This window comes from Ornithodoros turicata, chromosome 7 (genome assembly GCF_037126465.1).
Source record: "Ornithodoros turicata isolate Travis chromosome 7, ASM3712646v1, whole genome shotgun sequence".
Taxonomy (NCBI): Eukaryota; Metazoa; Arthropoda; class Arachnida; order Ixodida; family Argasidae; genus Ornithodoros; species Ornithodoros turicata.
Window position 1 is genome coordinate 9,498,046 of NC_088207.1, and position 26,427 is coordinate 9,524,472.

At 47.7% G+C, this 26,427-nt stretch overlaps 1 long non-coding RNA gene and 1 pseudogene across 1 annotated transcript; both read left to right on the plus strand.

Moving 5' to 3' along the window:
• The first annotated feature begins 537 nt into the window (after positions 1 to 537).
• Positions 538 to 1,965, plus strand: LOC135400424 (putative nuclease HARBI1; annotated as a pseudogene).
• Positions 1,966 to 21,062: 19,097 nt separating this feature from the next.
• On the plus strand, positions 21,063 to 22,689 carry LOC135399508 (uncharacterized). The gene is made up of 4 exons (XR_010424314.1): positions 21,063 to 21,091; positions 21,423 to 21,495; positions 22,236 to 22,283; positions 22,353 to 22,689. It is a non-coding gene; the product is annotated as an uncharacterized LOC135399508 (long non-coding RNA).
• The last annotated feature ends 3,738 nt before the right edge of the window (positions 22,690 to 26,427 follow it).

Consider the following 26,427-nt stretch of genomic DNA (forward strand, 5'->3'; position numbering starts at 1 on the left):
CGGTACAACCCACTGATCTCGATTGTAAAAGGCGTACAACCGAGCCTTCGTAGCAGACGACAGCCGGTATGAAGTTTTGTATCACGTAATGCAAGTACATTGAATCAAAAAGGAGCAAAGATGTATGTATAAATAAAATGCAATTATATAATGCAAAATCCTACGTATAAGGGTCGTCTTTCTTGCTATTTTCCTGGTATCACGATCTTAACAAGGCCTAACGTTAGCGACGAAACATCCCATTTTCACGTATATAATGATGGCGGAGCGAAAGTTGAAGCTGATTTTGCAGATGCGTACATGATGATATATACTCACAGTATGAAATTAAAGTAGTCTGTGAATTTTTTTTGTCACGAAATCTCTGCTTCGCCGTTCCAAGAACCATCAGCCATTTTTGAGAAAATTTGGTGTCATGGCAGCTCCCATGGAAAACAGCAACCAATGAAATGCGCCTACATTTGATTGATAGGTCGAGCCTCTTTTTTAGGCTCCTCCTAATGGCCACACTCCCTTTGGCATACACGGCACTGGTCTATGTGTCCTTCGAGCGATCGCGGTGGTGTACCAGCGAAGTCAGCGGAGTCCCATGTCTTGTCATTCATCTGATATGTTAAAGTGGCCAGGCTGTTACTTGATTGTATTGTTTCTTGTTATTGCTTGAATTAGTAACAGCACCGCGCCCACACTGGTAATTAAATCCAGTTACAATAACAACCACATTCGTAAAATTTGTGTTCTTTCTGAGCAACGATTTGCGCATATAATGTCATGAGATGGTGCTTGCTCTTCCAACTTGGCCAACTCTCATGTTGTCTTCCTTATCTCTTGCTATTGCGATGTAGTTCAGGTAGTTTTTGAAATTTTGTTACCAGTGTGCACTTATCTGAGAACTGTGCTTCCAGCTAAAATGGAGTAGTAAGCTAGATAAACAGCATGTGTTTATTTATTGTGTTTTGTGTTGATATTTTGGACCAACGAACTGAAATTGCATTATGTGTGCTCTCCACTATATTGGTATGCGGTTAACAAGTCTAGCATGAGGAATGTGGCAAGCAGGTGCGACCAGGCAGAGAGCTCTGTGCATCGTATGTTGCAAAGGGTGCCAGATTTCATCATTGAAATGGGACCAACTGTCCTCACGTTTCCTGACGACATGGACAAGCTGTCTAGGAATTTTGAGAAGGCATGTATAGTAACTGTTTCCTTGTACTTTGTAGCATGTTACAGAATACGAAATGGAACGACAATTCATTACATTTACAGGTGTCTGGGGTACCTGGTGTGGTTGGCTGCATAGATGGATCCTACATCAAAATCCAGTGCCCAAAGAAGAAGGTTGCAGCTACATACTGCAACAGGCATCACTACCTCTCCATCACTCTACAAGCAGTCTGTGACAACAGAAGACGTTTTGTTGATGTACTTGTAGGGAGCTCAAGCAGAACCCACGACGCACGTGTTTTCCGCCAGTCATCCTTGGCCACTAAGCTTCCAGGCCTGTGTCAGGGTGACAAGTACCATCTCTTGGGTGACGCAGCCAATCCTTTGAGACAATATCTCCTGACACCCTACAGAGACTACAGGAACCTCTCAAAAGCCCAAAGGGAGTTCAACAAGAAGTTCTCAGCAACCCGTGTGCTGATAGAGAATGCCTTCAGCACTTTGAAGAAACGCTTCCGTCAACTCATGTACTTGGAGCTGCACACGGTTGATTGACTCAACAAATTTATTCTTGCATGCTGCGTTTTGCACGATCTTTGCATAGACGCAGGTGATACAGTCCCTGACGAGACAGAGGACACTGAGGTGCCTGGCGACACTAACTCGATGCGCAGTGATGGAGGCGAATTTGACATTGGGCAGTGAAGCGGCTGCACTGCGCAGACTGGGAGAAATCAAGAGAGAGAGAGAGAGAGTTGCAGCACAAATGAGGCGACGTGAGGGAATGAACGGGAAAGGCCCTCTGTGTCCGAGTGTGGGTGCGTCATTTTACTCCAGGATATAAATGCATTGAGAAACAGTAGAGGCATGTCGACCCGCCAATAACTTTCGGACAAATGCGTGTGTAGGCAGTCAAGTGTGCGCGGGTGTGGCTATACTGTGCTGCATCGTGGTTTGCGGATAGAAATATAAAACTGAGAAATCTGCATGACTCAAGTGCTAATTCGAGCCCTGGCCCCTTCAGTCATCTATGTTTTTAGCCTGCTTCGGCTAATTCTCGTTGCAAGCAGTTGTCGGCGTCCCCCCGTGGATTCACAATTGGCATAAATATAAATCGTCAAGATAACTCTCATTAATTTGACATCCTCGCTTAAGGACTATGTTGCTTTGTAACCATTCCCTTCCCATGTAAATTCTCATTAATGTGAAAATGAACAATTCTGGATGACATGTTCCCATGTAGCATGCATGCTGCAAAATGAAAACGTTTGTAAGAAAACAATTTCGTCATATTGACTTTTTCCTACAAATATGACTGCAGATGTGCGGATATGAACTAGTACGGTTGCGAATGCAGTCGCGGATCCTACATGCACGAGTACAATATGGATGCGGGTACTGTTGTAGAGGACGGTGGTGTCCCTCTACATGAGTCCTGACCGGCGATGATGGAATGTCCCAGCGGGCAGATGGACGTGGCCTCACGCTAGGACGGTGCCGGTAGAACTGCCGTGCCAGAGCCGTAGCGCGTGGCAGCAGAGGCACGTCTTCGTCATCACACACGGGCCGCCACATCACTCCCCCCCTCAGACGCGGAGCGGTGTAGAGCTAGCGGTTGGGGTCCGCGTCGATACATGAAGAGGAGGAAGACGGGCGACACGTGGAACAGGGACGACTTGTTCAGAAATCGCAGTAGCAGCAGAATGGTTGGTGCGGGCAAGCGCTGACCGGGCGGGTTCCAGGGGCGGTGTGAGGGCAGGTATGCCGAAGTAATTCAGAGAGGGGCGACAGAACCGCGACCGGTTCGTGAGCGCTGGGCTCGTAGTATTGTCGCCAAGGAGACTGCGGGGAGGACCATTGTGAAGCACGGGGAGACCGGGAGTAAAACTCACTGTGGCCTCCGTGCGTGTCCCCGGTGGAATGTTGGTCCCGGAGCCTCTTGACCGCATCTAGACGAGCTGCCAGTGTTTTGTATGGAAGCCTGGTGGGAAGGCGAGGCGGGCAGGGTTCTTGGACCGCAAGCGTAGCAGATGCGGGTGGGGCGGTCGACAGCGGCGTACCGCGACCGGTACAGGAGCGTGATGCTCGGGAAGGTGCCGCTGGTGGAAGCCCGAGGAGTGCCATCACGAAGCGTGTGGCGACGTGACGCATAGTGAGAGACCATGGCGATGCGAGCTGAGTAGATGAGCGAGCTGGGTAGAACCATGGTGTTGCGCGGCCGTGCGTTGCGATGAGTGGAGCCGCGGTGAATTGACGTCGTCGCCTAGCGGTTCCTCGGTAGAACGTTGCACCGTACCTTCGGAGGTGGGCTTGCAGTAATTTGGGATGGAGCGAGAGCTCGGGCTGAGCGAGGCAAGGCTATTTATTATTCGCGCCTTGATGTGATGGCGCTGGCAATGCCGCCACAGGGCCTCCCCCCTAGCCAAGCGCTGGAAGCTGGCGAACAGAAACGAGCTTGGGAGCCCAAGTGACTTGTCGGGGCGGTCTGAGTCGGGTAGACAGCCGAGGAGGCGACGGTGGGGGAAGAGTAGTTGGAGTAGTGAGCGGACAGCTTGCCGTGGAGGGTGAGTCGCAGAGTAGCTCCACGGAGAAGGAGGGCGGCAACGGTGGTACAGCGTCGACGTATGCCGGCTTAAGCCGTTCTAAGGCAACAGTGTCCTCGCGGCCGTTCAGCTGAATGGTGTAAAAGTTGGGTGAACGGCGCAGCACGAGGTGAGGGCCTGTGTAGGGCGGTTGCAGGGGCTTCCGTACAGCGTCACAGCGCACAAAGACGTGTGTGCAGGAGGCGAGGTCGGGATGCTGGAAGGCCGAGGACACACGCGAGGGCCGAGATGTTGCTGAACGAAGGGCGGCCATAGTACGGCGGAGCCGTGAAACGTAGTCAGCTGGTAAGAGAGCAGTGCTGCCTGGCAACGGGCAAATGAGATCTCCGGGGAGGCGTAGGGACGTGCCGTATACCATCTCGGCGACGGAGCAGCCTATGTCAGGTTTGAAGGTGGAACGGATCCCCAGGAGCGCGAGCGGTATGACTTCTGGCCAGGGTGTTTCGGAAGCAGCCCGGAGGGCAACCTTGAGCTGTCGGTGGAAGCGCTCCACGAGGCCGTTTGACGCCGGGTGGTAGGCAGTCGTTCGAATCCGCTTGCAGCCCAGTGTGTTGACGAGTCTAGAGAAGAGGGCGGACTCGAACTGGGGACCTCGGTCTGACGTGATGATAGACGGTACACCGAAGCGCGACACCCAGGTGTTCAAGAGGGCGGCTGCAACTGTGGATGCAGTGGCGTCGGGTACCGGTACAGCCTCGGGCCAACGGGTGAAGCGGTCAATGATGGTGAAGATGTAACGATAGCCGGATGATATTGGGAGTGGTCCCACCAAGTCGATGTGGATGTGAGCGAAGCGGCTGTCTGGCGCGGGAAACTGAGAAGGATGGAGGCGGGTGTGCCTGTGAACCTTAGTCCGCTGACACGGAATGCAGGCTTGAACCCAGCGCTTGATGTCCTTGTTCATGAAGGGCCAGACGTAGCGCCGAGAAATGAGTTCTTGAGTTGCGCGTATGCCAGGATGGGACAATGAATGATAGGTCGAGAAGACTTCTCGTCGAAGTACCGCCGGAACAAATGGGCGGGGTCGACCTTGTGACGTGTCGCACGCGACAGGATGTGTAGTGCCTGGCAGGTCGACATCCTCTATGGTTAAGGAAGACGAAGGGTCACTTCTGAAAGATGAGAGTTCTTGATCGGATGATTGGGCCTGGGCCAGTGCGTCGAGGAGCGAAGACTGACAGTTTGTCCCAATGAAGTTGACGCGACTGAGAGCGTCCGCCACCACATTATCTGCACCACTGATGTGCTGAACGTCTGTGGTGAACTCCGAGATGAATGCGAGGTGGCGGGTCTCACGAGGGGTGTAGCTTGTGCTGCATGAAGAAAATGCGTAGACGAGGGGCTTATGATCGGTGAATACAGTGAATTGTCGGCCCTCCAAGAAATGGCGAAAGTGCTTGACGGTGAGATATATGGCCAGGAGCTCGCGACCGAAGGCACTGTAGCGAGTCTCCTGGGGCTTCACCTTGCGTGAAAAGAACGCTAGAGGGCGCCAAGCGCCAGAGATACGTTGTTGGAGGACGGCGCCGACAGCTGTGCTGGAGGCATCGACCATGATGGACGTTGGGGCGTCGTGTTGAGGATGGAATAGAAGGGACGACGAAGCGATTGCCTGTTTGATTGCCTGGAAGGCAGCTGCCGCTTCAGGGGTCCAAACCAGCACAGAGTGTTTCGAGCGCTTGGTGCAGAGCAGAGCCTCGAGAGGACTCAGTTTGGCTGCGCAAGATGGCACAAAGCGCCTATAAAAATTCACCAGCCCCAAGAATTGTCGTAGTTTGGTCACGGAAACGGGCTGCGGGAAGTCTTGAATGGCAGCGACTCGGGATGGTAAAGGCATGATGCCCTGGCTGTTGACATGGTGGCCAAGGAAGTCGAGTTCTCCGACTCCGAATTCGCTCTTAGCGGCGTTGATAATGATGCCGCTCTGTTGTAAGCGGGTAAAGAGTGCCCGAAGATGATGTTCGTGCTCTGTTGGGGAGCGGCTTGCGACGAGGAGGTCATCCATGTACGCGTAGACAAATGGTAATCCGCGAATGATGTTGTCGATGAACCTCTGAAAAGTCTGGGCAGCGTTCCGCAAGCCAAAGGGCATTCGAAGGAACTCAAACAGGCCAAATGGGGTCGTAATGGCGGTTTTTGGTATATCCTCCTCTGCCATAGGAATCTGATGGTAAGCGCGGACGAGATCTATCTTCGAGAACGTGGTGGCGCCTTCCAGATGAGCTGAGAAGTCCAAGATGTGCGGGATGGGATAGCGGTCGGGGATGGTTGCTTTGTTCAATGCGCTATAGTCGCCGCACGGGCGCCAGTCCCCGGTCTTCTTTGGCACCATGTGCAGCGGCGAAGCCCACGTACTGGATGAGTCAACGCAGGGAAATCCCTCAGGATAGAGGCGAAGGGGACGTCCGGCGCAGTGCAAGATAGTACGCGGGATGGTGGTGCAGGGAGGTTAAGGCCGCAGACTGACAGGGACGTTGAGCGATCAATGAGGCGCCTGCCGTTGACGTCAACGAGCAGCTTGAAACTGTTGAGAAAGTCTGCTCCGAGGATTGCTTGGGTGACGTCGGCGACAAGAAAAAGCCACTTAAAATCTCTTCGGAGCCCGATGTTGAGGGTTAGAGACCGTTGGCCGTAAACGGGTATGGTAGAGGCGTTGGCGGCTCTTAGGCTGAAGCACTGCTGTCGGGGTCGGCGTGAAAATTTGTCGGCGGGTATGACGCTTACTTCCGCGCCCGTATCAACGAGGAAGCGCATCCCGGTGGTACGGTCAACGATGTGGAAAAGGCGGCTGCTGGTGGACTCGGGCGCTCTTGTCGTGGAAAAGGTTTTCGGCTGTCGCGACCACGAGCAAGGTAGGAGGCAGCGTCGTGCATCGGCGCCGAAACGGTGGTGGTAGTGACAAAGTCTGCTGGAGGTTCGGGAGCAGGATCGCGCAGGAACCGATGGGGAGTCTGCGCGATGGTCAGCGCGGCAGGAAGTCGATGATCTTGGTCGGCATAAAAGGTTTGCGACCAACTGGGTAAGGTGACGAACCTGCTGAGACAAGGCGTGGGAATCGGGCGGGCCAGGAACGGTGCTACCGGCAGAGGCGGCGGAGCTTTCGAAGCTGACCTGCGAAACAGGCGGAGCGGGCAGTTCCGAGAAGCCGGAGGAATTGACGACTGCCATGTCCAGGTTCGTGAGGTATTGTCCAAGGTATTGTTCGGGTCACCACTGTAGTGCTACTGAAGACTAACGAGACCAGGCAACAACATGGCGGTGGAATTGCCAGGTCAGAGCGAGAGCTCGGGCTGAGCGAGGCAAGGCTATTTATTGTTCGCGCCTTGATGTGATGGCGCTGGCAATGCCGCCACAAGTTCATGCAGAATATGCACCCCTCGGGATTGACCAAGGTTAAGTAGGGAGAGTCTGCTATGTATTTCACATGTTGGGGAGTGTATCAGTTTACTTAGAACATGCACGCGTCGAGAGTGACCAAGGTTATGTTAGGGTAGCCTTTTACGTATTTGATGCGTTGCGGAGTGTGTCAGTTCATGTAGAATATGCACCCCTCGGGATTGACCAAGGTTAAGTCAGGAGAGCCTGCTATGCATTTCACATGTTGGGGAGTGTATCAGTTTATGTAGAATATGCACGCGTCGAGAGTGACCGAGTTATGTTAGGGGAGCCTTTTACGTATTTGATGCGTTGCGGAGTGGTTCAGTTCATGTAGAATATGCACACCTCGGGATTGACCAAGGTTAAGTAGGGAGAGTCTGCTATGTATTTCACATGTTGGGGAGAGTATCAGTTTATGTAGAATATACACGCGTCGAGAGTGACCAAGGTTATGTTAGGGTAGCCTTTTACGTATTTGATGCGTTGCGGAGTGGTTCAGTTCATGTAGAATATGCACACCTCGGGATTGACCAAGGTTAAGTAGGGAGAGTCTGCTATGTATTTCACATGTTGGGGAGTGTATCAGTTTATGTAGAATATACACGCGTCGAGAGTGACCAAGGTTATGTTAGGGTAGCCTTTTACGTATTTGATGCCTTGCGGAGTGGTTCAGTTCATGTAGAATATGCACACCTCGGGATTGACCAAGGTTAAGTAGGGAGAGTCTGCTATGTATTTCACATGTTGGGGAGAGTATCAGTTTATGTAGAATATACACGCGTCGAGAGTGACCAAGGTTATGTTAGGGTAGCCTTTTACGTATTTGATGCGTTGCGGAGTGGTTCAGTTCATGTAGAATATGCACACCTCGGGATTGACCAAGGTTAAGTAGGGAGAGTCTGCTATGTATTTCACATGTTGGGGAGTGTATCAGTTTATGTAGAATATACACGCGTCGAGAGTGACCAAGGTTATGTTAGAGTAGCCTTTTACGTATTTGATGCCTTGCGGACCGGTCAGTTCATGTAGAATATGCACACCTCGGGATTGACCAAGGTTAAGTCAGGAGAGCCTGCTATGCATTTCACTTGTTGGGGAGTGTATTAGTTTATGTAGAATATGCACGCGTCGAGAGTGACCAAGGTTATGTTAGGGGAGCCTTTTACGTATTTGATGCGTTGCGGAGTGGGTCAGTTCATGTAGAATATGCACCCCTCGGGATTGACCAAGGTTAAGTCAGGAGAGCCTGCTATGCATTTCACTTGTTGGGGAGTGTATTAGTTTATGTAGAATATGCACGCGTCGAGAGTGACCAAGGTTATGTTAGGGGAGCCTTTTACGTATTTGATGCGTTGCGGAGTGGGTCAGTTCATGTAGAATATGCACCCCTCGGGATTGACCAAGGTTAAGTCAGGAGAGCCTGCTATGCATTTCACTTGTTGGGGAGTGTATTAGTTTATGTAGAATATGCACGCGTCGAGAGTGACCAAGGTTATGTTAGGGGAGCCTTTTACGTATTTGATGCGTTGCGGAGTGGGTCAGTTCATGTAGAATATGCACCCCTCGGGATTGACCAAGCTTAAATCAGGAGAGCCTGCTATGCATTTCACTTGTTGGGGAGTGTATTAGTTTATGTAGAATATGCACGCGTCGAGAGTGACCAAGGTTATGTTAGGGAGCCTTTTACGTATTTGATGCCTTGCGGACCGGTCAGTTCATGTAGAATATGCACCCCTCGGGATTGACCAAGGTTAAGTCAGGAGAGCCTGCTATGCATTTCACTTGTTGGGGAGTGTATTAGTTTATGTAGAATATGCACGCGTCGAGAGTGACCAAGGTTATGTTAGGGGAGCCTTTTACGTATTTGATGCCTTGCGGACCGGTCAGTTCATGTAGAATATGCACCCCTCGGGATTGACCAAGGTTAAGTCAGGAGAGCCTGCTATGTATTTCACATGTTGGGGAGTGTATCAGTTTATGTAGAATATACACGCGTCGAGAGTGACCAAGGTTATGTTAGGGTAGCCTTTTACGTATTTGATGCCTTGCGGACCGGTCAGTTCATGTAGAATATGCACACCTCGGGATTGACCAAGGTTAAGTCAGGAGAGCTTGCTATGCATTTCACTTGTTGGGGAGTGTATTAGTTTATGTAGAATATGCACGCGTCGAGAGTGACCAAGGTTATGTTAGGGAGCCTTTTACGTATTTGATGCCTTGCGGACCGGTCAGTTCATGTAGAATATGCACCCCTCGGGATTGACCAAGGTTAAGTCAGGAGAGCCTGCTATGCATTTCACTTGTTGGGGAGTGTATCAGTTTATGTAGAATATGCACGCGTCGAGAGTGACCAAGGTTATGTTAGGGTAGCCTTTTACGTATTTGATGCCTTGCGGACCGGTCAGTTCATGTAGAATATGCACACCTCGGGATTGACCAAGGTTAAGTCAGGAGAGCCTGCTATGCATTTCACTTGTTGGGGAGTGTATTAGTTTATGTAGAATATGCACGCGTCGAGAGTGACCAAGGTTATGTTAGGGAGCCTTTTACGTATTTGATGCCTTGCGGACCGGTCAGTTCATGTAGAATATGCACCCCTCGGGATTGACCAAGGTTAAGTCAGGAGAGCCTGCTATGCATTTCACTTGTTGGGGAGTGTATTAGTTTATGTAGAATATGCACGCGTCGAGAGTGACCAAGGTTATGTTAGGGGAGCCTTTTACGTATTTGATGCCTTGAGGACCGGTCAGTTCATGTAGAATATGCACCCCTCGGGATTGACCAAGGTTAAGTCAGGAGAGCCTGCTATGCATTTCACTTGTTGGGGAGTGTATCAGTTTATGTAGAATATGCACGCGTCGAGCGTGACCAAGGTTATGTTAGGGGGGCCTTTTACGTATTTGATGTGTTGCGGAGTGGGTCAGTTCATGTAGAATATGCACATCTCGGGATTGACCAAGGTTAAGCAGGGAGAGTCTGCTGTGTATTTCACATGTTGGGGAGTGTATCAGTTTATGTAGAATATGACACTGACCGACCGTTGCGGTGCGCCGCTTGCGACGCCCTCTGCCGACGCTGTTTCCAAACTGGCGCGCCGAGGGTCGAGGGAGGGCTTCTTCGCACTTATATTTTCATCTCATTGTAGAACTCTTGCGCAGTCGTACTTTCTTTTGCCTGCTTCTAGTGATCTTTAAAATTATTCGCACTAGCCTGTTCATGGTGTCAGTGCAAATAAAAATTGAATTTAATCATGCTGAACCTCACGGTTGCAAAATGCACACGGTCTGTTGTCGCTCTATCATGACAGCAACAAAAACAAAATGCTTTGACAATTTTTCGCAGAGCACAGAGGCAACGCTGTGTTACAGCCCCTTTGCATAAATGTGTCATGCAAGTCTAAATGTGGTCAACATGTGACATGCTTTTAGATGTCTAACGGTAGACGTCTACTGCCAACATATCTGCCATGTCTCGTAGACCACCTCTTCTTAGACGTGTAAATAACGTATAACGTTATGGACGGATGGATTATGGACGTTATGGATTCTAGACGTCTAAGTTTATCAGTATCCCTAAAGTCTCCAGTTAGCCCATTTTTACACTATACTAGCGCATGTGTTACATGGGTTGTACATGGCATTCACTTCCCGGAAAAGACCTTCAGTACGTGTTCATTGTAGCTACTGTGTAATCGCCGACAAGGCACGCTGCGAATATTACAGTAGCTGTCGCTTTCTGTAGTAGCTGTAGCTGTAGAGAAGAGCTGTAGCTTTCACTGTCATTTAGAGTGTCAAGGTTGCGAGAGATTAAATTTCCACAAACTGTTGTAGGCCGAAAGCGCCTCTCACGAGAGGTGCGTTATTTCCTTTGCAACCACGCGTTCACAACCACATGTGCACGTGGAATAAAAACTAAAACAAAATTCGACATCAATCGTAATGAAAATGACAAGGTTATGGCCATGAACGAGACAGGGATTCAGATTATACAGAGCGTAGAAACTGTTGCGTGGTGCATGGATCCACAGAATACGCAATTAACATGTACGGGGGATGTATTTATTAGAACAAAGAAAAAAAAGGAAGGATGAATCACAACATGTTACATTAGACAGAAAAAAAAGAGGCGTGTTGCTTACTACGTATTCCAATGAGAAGAAAAAGAAGTAGAAAGAAACAAGGGTGGCAAAGTGTAAAATGCGAAGCGACGCCGTGCAAAACTATGCGGTAACCTCATAACTGCGGTTTCTCGTTTCCTGTTGTTGTACTTTCCGATGCATTCCCCATTCAAATCAGGGAGAAGAAAGAAAGAAGGATTTGAAAAGGGGGTAACTTCTACAGTTGACACCGACGTCAACATGGCGTCTAATAAAGGGTGTAAAATGTGGTGGTAAATGAAATCATCATTTATCCAAATTACTACAGAACGGCGTACGTCCCCGTGGCGTACCGAATCAGAAGCGGGAAAACGTGCTATGCGTTGAAGTTGTTTTGAGAGTGAGGTAGCAGCTAGAACTTCGCAACCTTTCAGTCACAACATATAGTGACAACTATTACCTTCTAACAGGAGGTACCTTCTAACCGAGATCGGTGTATCTCGCTGGGCGCAGACAAAAGCTCACCGGACAAACGCTTACGCTCGTAACTTTGAGGGCGAACATCAGGTCACTGTTCTACTTCCTTCTTGTTTTCCAGCGGCTTTATTTATTACATTGACTACTAATAAAAATATTTAAGATATGTCAATCAAAGCCTCTTACATATTTTTGGGTAATCCCATTTTAAATTGACCAAGGTCCGCCAATGACATTTTTTGATTTCACTGAAAATAATATTTGTGGTAAATGACCTTAAGTGAAGACGAAAGCAGTTTCCCGGAGCATCCTACGATCAATCAGTGCACAGATAGAGAGGGGGTAAGGTGGCGCCGTCTTCGCGACGTAATTTTTTCTCTGAAATAGTCTGACCAAGACGCATTGTGTAGCCAAAATAGTTGTTCTTAGGCTAAACACCACAGCACGTTGTCCTCTCCTCCAGCATTACATGATAACTCGTTGCAGTTATGCTCCCACATTTGACCCGAACCTGAAAACCATAAACTCCCAATTTAAAATTATCCCAGCATTTTGTTCGAAGTTGATATGTTATCCCTCGTTGAACCAAAAAGGAGGCCGTTAATTTTTCTTCCTACACCCTTAGAAAAATGGGTGGAGCAGCTACACCTGTTAAAACGTAATAGTTGTCACTATATGTTGTGACTAAAAGGTTGCAAAGTTCTAGCTGCTACCTCACTCTCAAAACAACTTCAACGCATAGCACGTTTTCCCGCTTCTGATTCGGACAGCCACGGGGGCATACGCCGTTCTGTAGTAATTTGGATAAATGATGATTTCATTTACCACCACTTTTTACACCCTTTATTAGACGCCATCTTGACGTCGGTGTCAACTGTAGAAGTTACCCCCTTTTCACACCCTTTTTTCTCCCTGATTTGAATGGGGAATGCATCGGAAAGTAAAACAACAGGAAACGAGAAACCGCAGTTATAAGGTTACCGCATAGTTTTGCACGGCGTCGCTTCGTATTTTACACTTTGCCATCCTTGTTTCTTTCTACTTCTTCTTCTTGGAATACGTAGTAAGGAAGACGCGTCTTTTTTTTCTGTCTAATATAACATGTTGTGATTCATGCTTCCTTTTTTTTTCTTTGTTCTAATAAATACATCCCCCGTACATGTTTATTGCGTATTCTGTGAACCCATGCACCACGCAACAGTTTCTACGCGCTATATAATCTGAATCCCTGTCTCGTTCATGGCCATAACCTTGTAATTTTCATTACGATTGATGTCAAATGTTGTTTTAGCTTTTATATTCCACGTGCACATGTGGTTGTGAACGCGTGGTTGCAAAGGAAATAACGCACTTCGTGAGAGACGCTTTCGGCCTCCAACAGTTTGTGGAAATTTAATCTCTCGCAACCTTGACACTCTAAATGACAGTGAAAGCTACAGCTACTGTCTCATTCGCAGCCTGCCTTGTCGGCGATTACACAGTAGCTACAATGAACACGTACTGAAGGTCTTTTCCGGGAAATGAATGCCATGTACAACCCATGTAACACATGCGCTAGTATACGTCTAAAAATGGGCTAACTGGAGACTCTAGGGATACCGATAAATTTAGACGTCTTAAGCTGTCCATAACGTTATACTGTTATTTAGACGTCTAAGAAGGAGTGGGCTACGAGACATGGCAGAGATGTTTGGCAGTAGACGTCTACCGTTAGACGTCTAAAAGCATGTCACATGTTGGCCACATTTAGACTTGCATGACAAATTTATGCAAACGAGCAATAACACAGCGTTGGCTCTGTGCTCTGCGAAAAAGCATTTTGTTTTTGTTGCTGTCATGATAGAGTGACAACAGACCGTGTGCATTTTGCAACCGTGAGTTTCAACATGACTAAATTCAAGTCTCGACGGGTTCATATTCTACATAAACTGATAGACTCCCTAACATGTGAAATACATAGCAGACTCTCCTGACTTAACCTTGGTCAATCCCGAGGGGTGCATATTCTACATGAACTGACCGGTCCGCAAGGCATCAAATACGTAAAAGGCTCCCCTAACATAACCTTGGTCAGTCTCGATGGGTGCATATTCTACATAAACTGATACACTCTCTAACATGTGAAATACATAGCAGACTCTCCTGACTTAACCTTGGTCAATCCCGAGGGGTGCATATTCTACATGAACTGACCGGTCCACAACGCATCAAATACGTAAAAGGCTCCCCTAACATAACCTTAGTCAGTCTCGACGGGTGCATATTCTACATAAACTGATACACTCCCTAACATGTGAAATACATAGCAGACTCTCTTGACTTAACCGTGGTCAATCCCGAGGGGTGCATATTCTACATGAACTGACCGGTCCGCAAGGCATCAAATGCGTAAAAGGCTCCCCTAACATAACCTTGGTCAGTCTCGACGGGTGCATATTCTACATAAACTGATACACTCCCTAACATGTGAAATACATAGCAGACTCTCCTGACTAAACCGTGTTCAATCCCGAGGGGTGCATATTCTACATGAACTGACCGGTCCGCAACGCATCAAATACGTAAAAGGTTCCCCTAACATAACCTTGGTAAGTCTCGACGGGTGCATATTCTACATAAACTGATACACTCCCCAACATGTGAAATACATAGCAGACTCTCCTGACTTAACCTTGGTCAATCCCGAGGGGTGCATATTCTACATGAACTGACCGGTCCGCAAGGCATCAAATACGTAAAAGGTTCCCCTAACATAACCTTGGTAAGTCTCGACGGGTGCATATTCTACATAAACTGATACACTCCCCAACATGTGAAATACATAGCAGACTCTCCTGACATAACGTTGGTCAATCCCGAGGGGTGCATATTCTACATGAACTGACCGGTCCGCAAGGCATCAAATACGTAAAAGGCTCCCCTAACATAACCTTGGTCACTCTAGACGCGTGCGTGTTCTACATAAACTGATACTCTCCCCAACATGTGAAATACATAGCAGTCTCTCCTGACTTAACCTTGGTCAATCCCGAGGGGTGCATATTCTACATGAACTGACCGGTCCGCAAGGCATCAAATACGTAAAAGGTTCCCCTAACATAACCTTGGTAAGTCTCGACGGGTGCATATTCTACATAAACTGATACACTCCCCAACATGTGAAATACATAGCAGACTCTCCAGTCATAACGTTGGTCAATCCCGAGGGGTGCATATTCTACGTGAACTGACTGGTCCGCAAGGCATCAAATACGTAAAAGGTTCCCCTAACATAACCTTGCTAAGTCTCGACGGGTGCATATTCTACATAAACTGATACACTCCCCAACATGTGAAATACATAGCAGACTCTCCTGTCATAACGTTGGTCAATCCCGAGGGGTGCATATTCTACATGAACTGACCGGTCCGCAAGGCATCAAATACGTAAAAGGCTCCCCTAACATAACCTTGGTCACTCTAGACGCGTGCGTGTTCTACATAAACTGATACTCTCCCCAACATGTGAAATACATAACAGGCTCACCTGACTTAACCTTGCTCAAACCCGAGGGGTGCATATTCTACATGAACTGACCGGTCCGCAAGGCATCAAATACGTAAAAGGCTCCCCTAACATAACCTTGGTCACTCTCGACGCGTGCGTGTTCTACATAAACTGATACTCTCCCCAACATGTGAAATACATAACAGGCTCACCTGACTTAACCTTGCTCAAACCCGAGGGGTGCATATTCTACATGAACTGACCAGTCCGCAAGGCATCAAATACGTAAAAGGCTCCCCTAACATAACCTTGGTCACTCTCGACGCGTGCGTGTTCTACATAAACTGATACACTCCCCAACATGTGAAATACATAACAGGCTCACCTGACTTAACCTTGCTCAAACCCGAGGGGTGCATATTCTACATGAACTGACCGGTCCGCAAGGCATCAAATACGTAGAAGGCTCCCCTAACATACCCTTGGTCACTCTCGACGCGTGCGTGTTCTACATAAACTGATACTCTCCCCAACATGTGAAATACATAACAGGCTCACCTGACTTAACCTTGCTCAAACCCGAGGGGTGCATATTCTACATGAACTGACCAGTCCGCAAGGCATCAAATACGTAAAAGGCTCCCCTAACATAACCTTGGTCACTCTCGACGCGTGCGTGTTCTACATAAACTGATACTCTCCCCAATATGTGAAATACATAACAGGCTCACCTGACTTAACCTTGCTCAAACCCGAGGGGTGCATATTCTACATGAACTGACCGGTCCGCAAGGCATCAAATACGTAAAAGGCTTCGCTAACATAACCTTGGTCACTCTCGACGCGTGCGTGTTCTACATAAACTGATACTCTCCCCAACATGTGAAATACATAACAGGCTCACCTGACTTAACCTTGCTCAAACCCGAGGGGTGCATATTCTACATGAACTGACCGGTCCACAAGGCATCAAATACGTAAAAGGCTCCCCTAACATGACCTTGGTCACTCTCGACGCGTACGTGTTCTACATAAACTGATGCTCTCCCCAACATGTGAAATACATAACAGGCTCACCTGACTTAACCTTGCTCAAACCCGAGGGGTGCATATTCTACATGAACTGACCAGTCCGCAAGGCATCAAATACGTAAAAGGCTCCCCTACCATAACCTTGGTCACTCTCGACGCGTGCGTGTTCTACATAAACTGATACTCTCCAACATGTGAAATACAAAACAGGCTCACCTCACTTAACCTTGCTCAAACCCGAGGGGTGCATATTCTACATGAACTGACCGGTCCGCAAGGCATCAAATACGTAAAAGGCTCCCCTAACATAACCTTGGTCACTCTCGACCTGTGCGTGTTCTACATAAACTGATACTCTCCCCAACATGTGAAATACATAGCAGGCTCTCCTGACTTAACCTTGCTCAAACCCGAGGGGTGCATATTCTACATGAACTGACCGGTCCGCAAGGCATCAAATACGTAAAAGGCTCCCCTAACATAACCTTGGTCACTCTCGACGCGTGCGTGTTCTACATAAACTGATACTCTCCCCAACATGTGAAATACATAGCAGGCTCTCCTGACTTAACCTTGCTCAAACCCGAGGGGTGCATATTCTACATGAACTGACCGGTCCGCAAGGCATCAAATACGTAAAAGGCTCCCCTAACATAACCTTGGTAACTCTCGACGCGTGCGTGTTCTACATAAACTGATACTCTCCCCAACATGTGAAATACATAACAGGCTCACCTGACTTAACCTTGCTCAAACCCGAGGGGTGCATATTCTACATGAACTGACCAGTCCGCAAGGCATCAAATACGTAAAAGGCTCCCCTAACATAACCTTGGTCACTCTCGACGCGTGCGTGTTCTACATAAACTGATACTCTCCCCAACATGTGAAATACATAGCAGGCTCTCCTGACTTAACCTTGGTCAATCCCGAGGGGTGCATATTCTACATGAACTGACCAGTCCGCAAGGCATCAAATACGTAAAAGGCTCCCCTAACATAACCTTGGTCACTCTCGACGCGTGCGTGTTCTACATAAACTGATACTCTCCCCAACATGTGAAATACATAGCAGGCTCTCCTGACTTAACCTTGGTCAATCCCGAGGGGTGCATATTCTACATGAACTGACCAGTCCGCAAGGCATCAAATACGTAAAAGGCTCCCCTAACATAACCTTGGTCACTCTCGACGCGTGCGTGTTCTACATAAACTGATACTCTCCCCAAAATGTGAAATACATAGCAGGCTCTCCTGACTTAACCTTGGTCAATCCCGAGGGGTGCATATTCTACATGAACTGACCAGTCCGCAAGGCATCAAATACGTAAAAGGCTCCCCTAACATAACCTTGGTCACTCTCGACGCGTGCGTGTTCTACATAAACTGATACTCTCCCCAACATGTGAAATACATAGCAGGCTCTCCTGACTTAACCTTGGTCAATCCCGAGGGGCGCATATTCTACATGAACTGACCAGTCCGCAAGGCATCAAATACGTAAAAGGCTCCCCTAACATAACCTTGGTCACTCTCGACGCGTGCGTGTTCTACATAAACTGATACTCTTCCCAACATGTGAAATACATAGCAGGCTCTCCTGACTTAACCTTGGTCAATCCCGAGGGGTGCATATTCTACATGAACTGACCAGTCCGCAAGGCATCAAATACGTAAAAGGCTCCCCTAACATAACCTTGGTCACTCTCGACGCGTGCGTGTTCTATACATAAACTGATACTCTCCCCAACATGTGAAATACATAGCAGGCTCTCCTGACTTAACCTTGGTCAATCCCGAGGGGTGCATATTCTACATGAACTGACCAGTCCGCAAGGCATCAAATACGTAAAAGGCTCCCCTAACATAACCTTGGTCACTCTCGACGCGTGCGTGTTCTACATAAACTGATACTCTCCCCAACATGTGAAATACATAGCAGGCTCTCCTGACTTAACCTTGGTCAATCCCGAGGGGTGCATATTCTACATGAACTGACCAGTCCGCAAGGCATCAAATACGTAAAAGGCTCCCCTAACATAACCTTGGTCACTCTCGACGCGTGCGTGTTCTACATAAACTGATACTCTCCCCAACATGTGAAATACACAGCAGGCTCTCCTGACTTAACCTTGGTCAATCCCGAGGGGTGCATATTCTACATGAACTGACCAGTCCGCAAGGCATCAAATACGTAAAAGGCTCCCCTAACATAACCTTGGTCACTCTCGACGCGTGCGTGTTCTACATAAACTGATACTCTCCCCAAAATGTGAAATACATAGCAGGCTCTCCTGACTTAACCTTGGTCAATCCCGAGGGGTGCATATTCTACATGAACTGACCAGTCCGCAAGGCATCAAATACGTAAAAGGCTCCCCTAACATAACCTTGGTCACTCTCGACGCGTGCGTGTTCTACATAAACTGATACTCTCCCCAACATGTGAAATACATAGCAGGCTCTCCTGACTTAACCTTGGTCAATCCCGAGGGGTGCATATTCTACATGAACTGACCAGTCCGCAAGGCATCAAATACGTAAAAGGCTCCCCTAACATAACCTTGGTCACTCTCGACGCGTGCGTGTTCTACATAAACTGATACTCTTCCCAACATGTGAAATACATAGCAGGCTCTCCTGACTTAACCTTGGTCAATCCCGAGGGGTGCATATTCTACATGAACTGACCAGTCCGCAAGGCATCAAATACGTAAAAGGCTCCCCTAACATAACCTTGGTCACTCTCGACGCGTGCGTGTTCTACATAAACTGATACTCTTCCCAACATGTGAAATACATAGCAGGCTCTCCTGACTTAACCTTGGTCAATCCCGAGGGGTGCATATTCTACATGAACTGACCAGTCCGCAAGGCATCAAATACGTAAAAGGCTCCCCTAACATAACCTTGGTCACTCTCGACGCGTGCGTGTTCTATACATAAACTGATACTCTCCCCAACATGTGAAATACATAGCAGGCTCTCCTGACTTAACCTTGGTCAATCCCGAGGGGTGCATATTCTACATGAACTGACCAGTCCGCAAGGCATCAAATACGTAAAAGGCTCCCCTAACATAACCTTGGTCACTCTCGACGCGTGCGTGTTCTACATAAACTGATACTCTCCCCAACATGTGAAATACATAGCAGGCTCTCCTGACTTAACCTTGGTCAATCCCGAGGGGTGCATATTCTACATGAACTGACCAGTCCGCAAGGCATCAAATACGTAAAAGGCTCCCCTAACATAACCTTGGTCACTCTCGACGCGTGCGTGTTCTACATAAACTGATACTCTCCCCAACATGTGAAATACATAGCAGGCTCTCCTGACTTAACCTTGGTCAATCCCGAGGGGTGCATATTCTACATGAACTGACCCGCCCCGCAACGCCTCAAATACGTAAAAGACTCCCGTAACATAACCTTGGTCAATCTCCGTGCGTGCATATTCTACATGAACTAACCTACAGTCACACCCACTCTCCAATGTGTCAAATATGTAAGGGGCTTCGATTGACCTGTCTTAAATATTTTTATTAGTGGCCAGTGTATAAATAAAGCAGCTGGAAAACAAGAAGCAAGTAAAACGGTGACCTTATGTTCGCCTTGAGAGTTACGAGCGTAAGCGTTTGTCCGGTGAGCTTTTGTCTGCGCCCAGGGAGGTACACCGTACGAGTGGTGCAGTCCCTCGAGAAAGTTGTCTGATTTCAGGGAAAGAATCTGACCAAAACGCATTGTGTAGCCAAAATAGTTGTTCTTAGGCCAAACACCACAGCACGTTGTCCTCTACTCTAGCATTACATGATAACTCATTGCAGTTATGCTCCCACATTTGACCCGAACCTGAAAACCATAAACTCCGAATTTAAAGTTATCCCAGGATTTTCTTCCACGTTGATATGTTATCTCTCGTTGCGCCGTTAATTTGTCTTCCTACACTCTTAGAAAAATGTGTAGAGCAGTTACACCTGTTAGAAGGTAATAGTTGTGACTATATGTTGTGCCTAAAAGGTTGCAAAGTTCTATGTGCTATGTGACTCTCAAAACAGAACTTCCACGCGTAGCAGGTTTTCCCGCTTCTGATTCGGTCAGCCACGGAGGCGTACGCCTTCCGGTAGTAATTTGGATAAATGATGATTTCATTTACCACCACTTTTTACACCCTTTATTAGACGCCATGTTGACGTCGGTGTCAACTATAGAAGTTACCCCCTTTTCACACCCTTCTTTCTTTCTTCTCCCTAACTTGAATGGGGAATACAGCGGAAAGTACAACAACAGGAAACGAGAAACCTCAGTTAGGAGGTTACCGCATAGTTTTGTACGGCGTCGCTTCGTATTTTACACTTTGTCATCCTTGTTTCTTTCTACTTTTTCTTCTCCTCTTTGGAATACGTAGTAAGCAACACGCGTCTTTTTTTTTTCTAACATGTTGTGTTCACGTGGCTGTGTGTCATCCCTCCTTTTTTTTGTTCGTGTACGTGTTAATTGCGTATTCTGCGAATCCATGCACCACACAACAGTTTCCACGCTCTGTATAATCTGAACCCCTATCTCGGTCATGGCCATAATCTTAATTACGGTTGGCGTCGAATTTTTTTTATATCCCACGTGCACATGTGGCTGTGAACGCGTGCTTGCAAAGGAAATGCCATGTACAAGGTACTTACTGGAAAGTCAATTCTCGTCGAGGACTTTTCAGAAATCTCATTAAAAACCTACTGGAACGGTTCACGTACAGAGATTTATGAAGGACAAAGGAATCACGTACGCCTGTATGGAGTGTCCTATAAAAGCCAGGCAGTTTCTGTAGTCTACACACATCTGCAGTATCCTCTCTATACAGGTAAGCACTTCTTTCTTCGACTCAAAGATGACTCTGAGAAACGAGGGCGTTGGAAAAAAGACTCCTGTATTAGTGTCCATTTATCATCAGAAAAGCACAACAGGCGAAAAGCATATTTTCAACTTCGACGTCAAAGTTTTAGAACCCTAACTTCAGATGCGAAACTCGCAAGTCATGTTCTGAGGCTGAGGCACATACGTGTTTAATATTTCTTTAATCATTTTTCACTTTCGTTGAAACTACACATGGCTGTATCGGAGGAAGTGAGGTTTCTACCAAAACTATTTCTGAGGACTTCAAACAAACAAGTTCTTTTATTCTCTTTCTCCAGGAAAGTTTCAACGATCTCTTCGTGGACACAATGACGCCTCTACGTTTTACTGTTGTCTTCGTCCTCCTCTTTGGTAATACTAATATGGGATCTAATGTAGGATACTGTGAAAGTTTGATCAAACCAAAAGCTTCATTATGAGAGCTGCGATTGTTTTCAACTGACAATTATTCTACTATAGCCGGAGGAGATGTCCTAGGATAGCACAACAACCAGTAATTTATCAAGACCTCCTGCACCCCCCTAACACCGCCCAAATGTTCAGTGACACCCCCTAACTTTTTGACCTGTGTATCCCCTACAGGGGGTGCCCTTACGATTTCTGGTTTAGATACATGTCAGTGATGATATGTTATGATAACGTAACTATGATAATGACGCACCCCCACCCACTTTTTCCAACACCCATCCACGCTTGGAATTCTGGGTGAACCACTGAAAAGAACACACGGTGTTGGAAACACTGGCGGGTTCCGAACTACGGTTTTTGTCCCCGTCTTTTACCCCTAGCAGATTGCTCCAGGATAATTCAGCTTGAGTTAGGTTGAGACTTATTGCGAACCCACTGAAAAACGGTGATATACACCCCCCCTATCCTTTCCTTTTTCCTTGAACATGTCCTTCGCCCTAAGAGAGCAAAAAGTTTTCTACACGAAGGCTTTCCTCGTTATTCGGTAACTCGTTTAGAGAGATGAGGTAGTCACGTGAAGAGGTGCTCAGGACGCGTAACAAGCTGACGAAAGCGCGTGACGCAACAGCTCACCTGGGGAACTTGAGAGTGCGAGAAACTCAAAATTTCCCTTTCTTTTTAAGGTGTATTTGTCGCCAGTGAAGCTGCACCTGAAGGACACGAGCTTGAACGTAAGTTCCTTTGGAATTACTAACTATGTTACCGTATAGCCATCATTGTGAGGACTTTTCCCTTTGCAGGTCGTCAAGTTGCAGTCGACCTCTGCGCTTGTCTTCCGATTGTTTCCGATTCCGATTGCCCTAGCAGAAGTTGCACAAAGGCGAGCGGATGCATGAAATGCGCCGATGCGTCGCTATGCCTTTGTATTGATGTCGTTTGCACTGGGAACAGTTGCACATCGGCAAGCAAGTGTAAGACATGCTCCGTCCAAGGATGAACAACGTGGCTGACCGGCAACCCTTAACAACGAAACGATCAATTGCACGTATATGAAATAAGAGACCCTGGTCTTTTCTTTTACTAACATGGTCATAGGTGGCGGGAACTTTTGAGGGCAATAAATTGTACTAAGCAGCAGACATTGCGTTCGTTTATTTCTCTTTCGATTTCCTGTACAACTGCATTTACATGGGATCCCGTGCGCCTGCACAACTGCACGCCGTGCAGCGATAACAACACGTGCAGTCTGAAAGCCCAACTTTACTGCGTAACACTCTCGCCATCGACCATTTTTCCGAACGCTACATTTATCGGTTCACAGAAGAGTGGAGCCTTTTTCTAGGAATTATCGTATACATCCAGATTGTCCCGGAAAAACACGCGCAAATACCGAAAAAGAACAAATCTACTGGTAAGAGGACAGTATCATATTCTGAACAACGATGATCCTGAGCGTAGCAAGGGCCAGTTCTCACTTGGCGACGCGGCGCAACCGTCGAGACTGACAATGTTATCTAAGGAGTGCCTATTTCACAAATTGGGGTGTGAGCCGGTTCATGTTGAATATGCGCCCGTCGAGACTGACCAAGGTCAGGCCAGGATTACCTATTAGGTATTACACACGTTGGGGAGTGTTTGAGTTTATGTGGAATATGCACCCGTATATCTGACGTATATACCCGTATATATATATGACGTATGTATATATGACGTAAGGAGTGCCTTTTATCTATTTCACAAGTTGGCGTGTGGGCCGGCTGATGTAGAATATGCACCCGTGAAGGCTGACAAAGGTTAGGTCAGGAGAGCCTTCACCGGACCTAACCTTGGTCAGCCTCGACGGGTGCATATTCTGCATGAAGTCACCAAATCCCCATCGTGTGAAATACATAAAAGGCTCTCCTGACAAAACCTTCGCCACTCTCCACGGGTGCACAGTCTACATCAACTGACCCACTACCACACGTCCAAATAACGTAAGAGTCTCTCAGGACCTAAACCTTGGTCAATCTCGAGGGGTGCATATTCTACATGAACTGACCCACTCCGCAACGTGTCAAATATGTAAAATATTTTTATTTGTGGCCAGTGCAATAAATAAAGCAGCTGGAAAACAAGAAGCGAGTAAAACAGTGACCTTATGTTCGCCTTCAAAGTGACGAGCGTAAACGTTTGTCCGGTGAGCTTTTGTCTGCGGCCAGGGAGATACACCGTATGAGCGGTGCAGTCTCTTGAGAAAGTTGCTTGATTTCAGGGAAGGAGCGGGTCCAAAAACGCACTGTGTCGCCAAAATAGTTGTTCTTATGTCAAACACCACAGCGCGTTGTCCTCTCCTCTAGCATTACATGATGATAACTCATTGCAGTTATGCTCCCACATTTGACCCGAACCTGAAAACCATAAACTCCCAATTTAAAATTATCCCAGCATTTTCTTCCAAGTTGATATGTTATCTCTCGTTGCACCACAAGGGAGACCGTTAATTTTTCTCACTACACTCTTAGAAAAATGGGTGAAGGGAATAGTTGTCACTATATGTTGTGACTAAAAGGTTGCAAAGTTCTGTCTGCTACCTCACTCTCAAAACAGAACTTCAACGCATAGCACGTTTTCCCGCTTCTGATTCGGTGAGCCACAGGGGCGTACACCTTTCTGTAGCAATCTGGATAAGGATTCCAGCAATCTGGATAATAATTTCATTTACCACCCCTTTTTACACCCTTTATCAGATGCTATTTTGACCTAGGTTGCAGCCATAGAAGTTACCCCTTTTCCATACCCTTCTTTCTTTCTTCCTATTTAGAATGGGGAACGTATCGGAAAGTACAACAACAGGAAACGAGAAACCGCAGTTATGAGGTTATCGCATAGTTTTGCACGGCGTCGCTTCGTATTTTACACTTTGCCAGCCTTGTTTCTTTCTACTTCTTCTTCTCCTTGGAATACGTAGTAAGGAACGCGCTTTTTTGTTCTTTTTTCTTCTGTCTAATATAACATGCTGTGTTTCATCCTCCCCGTTTTTTTTTTTCATTCATCTAATAAATATATCTCCCCGTACGTGTTAATCAACTTTAAAAAGAAGCATCCAGTAGGACATTCACTGCTTGTACAAATAAAAAAAAAACTAAGGCAAGCTGAAGTACGAAGTATTGCAGAAATTGAGGAAGCAATAAGAGGACCGATGAGCATCACCACCGCTAGCTTCCAAATGCGGCGCTGGGAAGCTTGACGGAAAGACAAAAGGCGCAGCGGTGGAGATCGCCTTGCGGGGAGTCCAAGAGTCCACGACCCAGGTTGCAGACGTTGCAAAATATAAGGAGGAGTAATGCTGAGCTGGTTAATCCGTACCCGTTTACCGAGCTCCCCACATTTCATGCGAGTAGTCTCTAGACATCACGAGGAAACTGTAGGAAACGGGAAGTGCACTACATCTCGCTGCGTGTGGCTCGAAGGACGTGTTAGGACGAGTGTCGCAGTTTCCCAACTTGTTGCCGGTCAGTTGTTTGTACTGTGACCAGGGCCGCCGGGTATGGGGCCAGTGGCATCGCTAGGGCACGCGTCACCCTCCGCCCCACCCTTGTCCCATTAACGGATACCTTTCCGTACCAGGCGATCACCATCAATACACGTATTACACCACACTCAGAAAGCCTCGTAGAAGGCTCCTTATTTTGTTTTTGGCGTCATCGTGCCGCAGAGAACGGGAGGAAGCGGCAGTACTGGTACTGCGCGTCACCCCTTCCGTCGCTTCACCCAGTGCGGACCGCACCCCCTGCACCCCACTAGTGACGCCATTGGATGGGGCCCCAGGGCCAGTTTAGGGGATTGACGGAAAAAGATAAAGCACCGGCTTGGACGCAAGAGGCAACAAACTTTACTCGTAACGTTCCGACGCGGGCATCCTCATCGGAACAAAATTGCACAGATCCGAGCTCAGCTGTATGCCTTCGTCATGTTCCTGTAGCATTCCGGTAGGGGCCCATTGTGGCTGTTGCGACCACTGTTATCAGAATAAATATTCCAAGATTTCAGAAATCCCCCTCCCCCCACCTATATTCACAACCTGCTAGATATTATAATGACCGTGTCATAATCGGCCATCCCCATGAGGATCCCGTCCGCACGATCCGCTAGGGGCGCTACTAACCGGACCGCGAGATCTGCATCAGGATTGGACGATGGAAATTTGAATTTTGAACGCGTAGAAGCGGACGTGGGACTACCGTCTGGGGTTTTTCCTGGGTTTTCCTCAGACGCTTTCAGACATATGTCGGCACAGTTCCCTTAGAAGTCGGCCCAGGACGCACATTCCCCCTGGGCGTCAGTCGTGACGTTGCCCACAAACGTGAGGCCGACAACGGCAAGCCCTATCACCACCACCACCACCACCACCACCACCACCGTGGGACTACCGTAGCAGACGACAGCGACAGCTCCTATGAAAACGCGTAGAATGATGATGATAATCAACCTCTGAATGAAACATCTTCTGTGGAACATCCACCGCTTGTACAGAAATACTAAGGCAAGCTGAAGTACGAAGTATTGCACAAATTGAGGAAGCAATAAGAGGACCGATGAGTAACACCACCGCTAGCTTACAAATGCCGCGCTGGGAACAGGTGCCTGCGACATTGTACATGGTCACTGTAATAAACCTCTACCCGAGAAACGTCGTCATGACGTTGGTAGACACACCGAAACCAAAACAGATCGGAAGGGGAGAGCTGGGTTCCACGAATGGGCATTTGTTCGCTGCCTCCTATCGAAAGAAAAGTGGGACCGAAGGTCGCGTCCTTTTCAGAGACCATCGTAATCCCCTCAAGACCGATGGCTTTCGGGCACGACCTTTTTGTTCGCCACTAGCTTTGAACG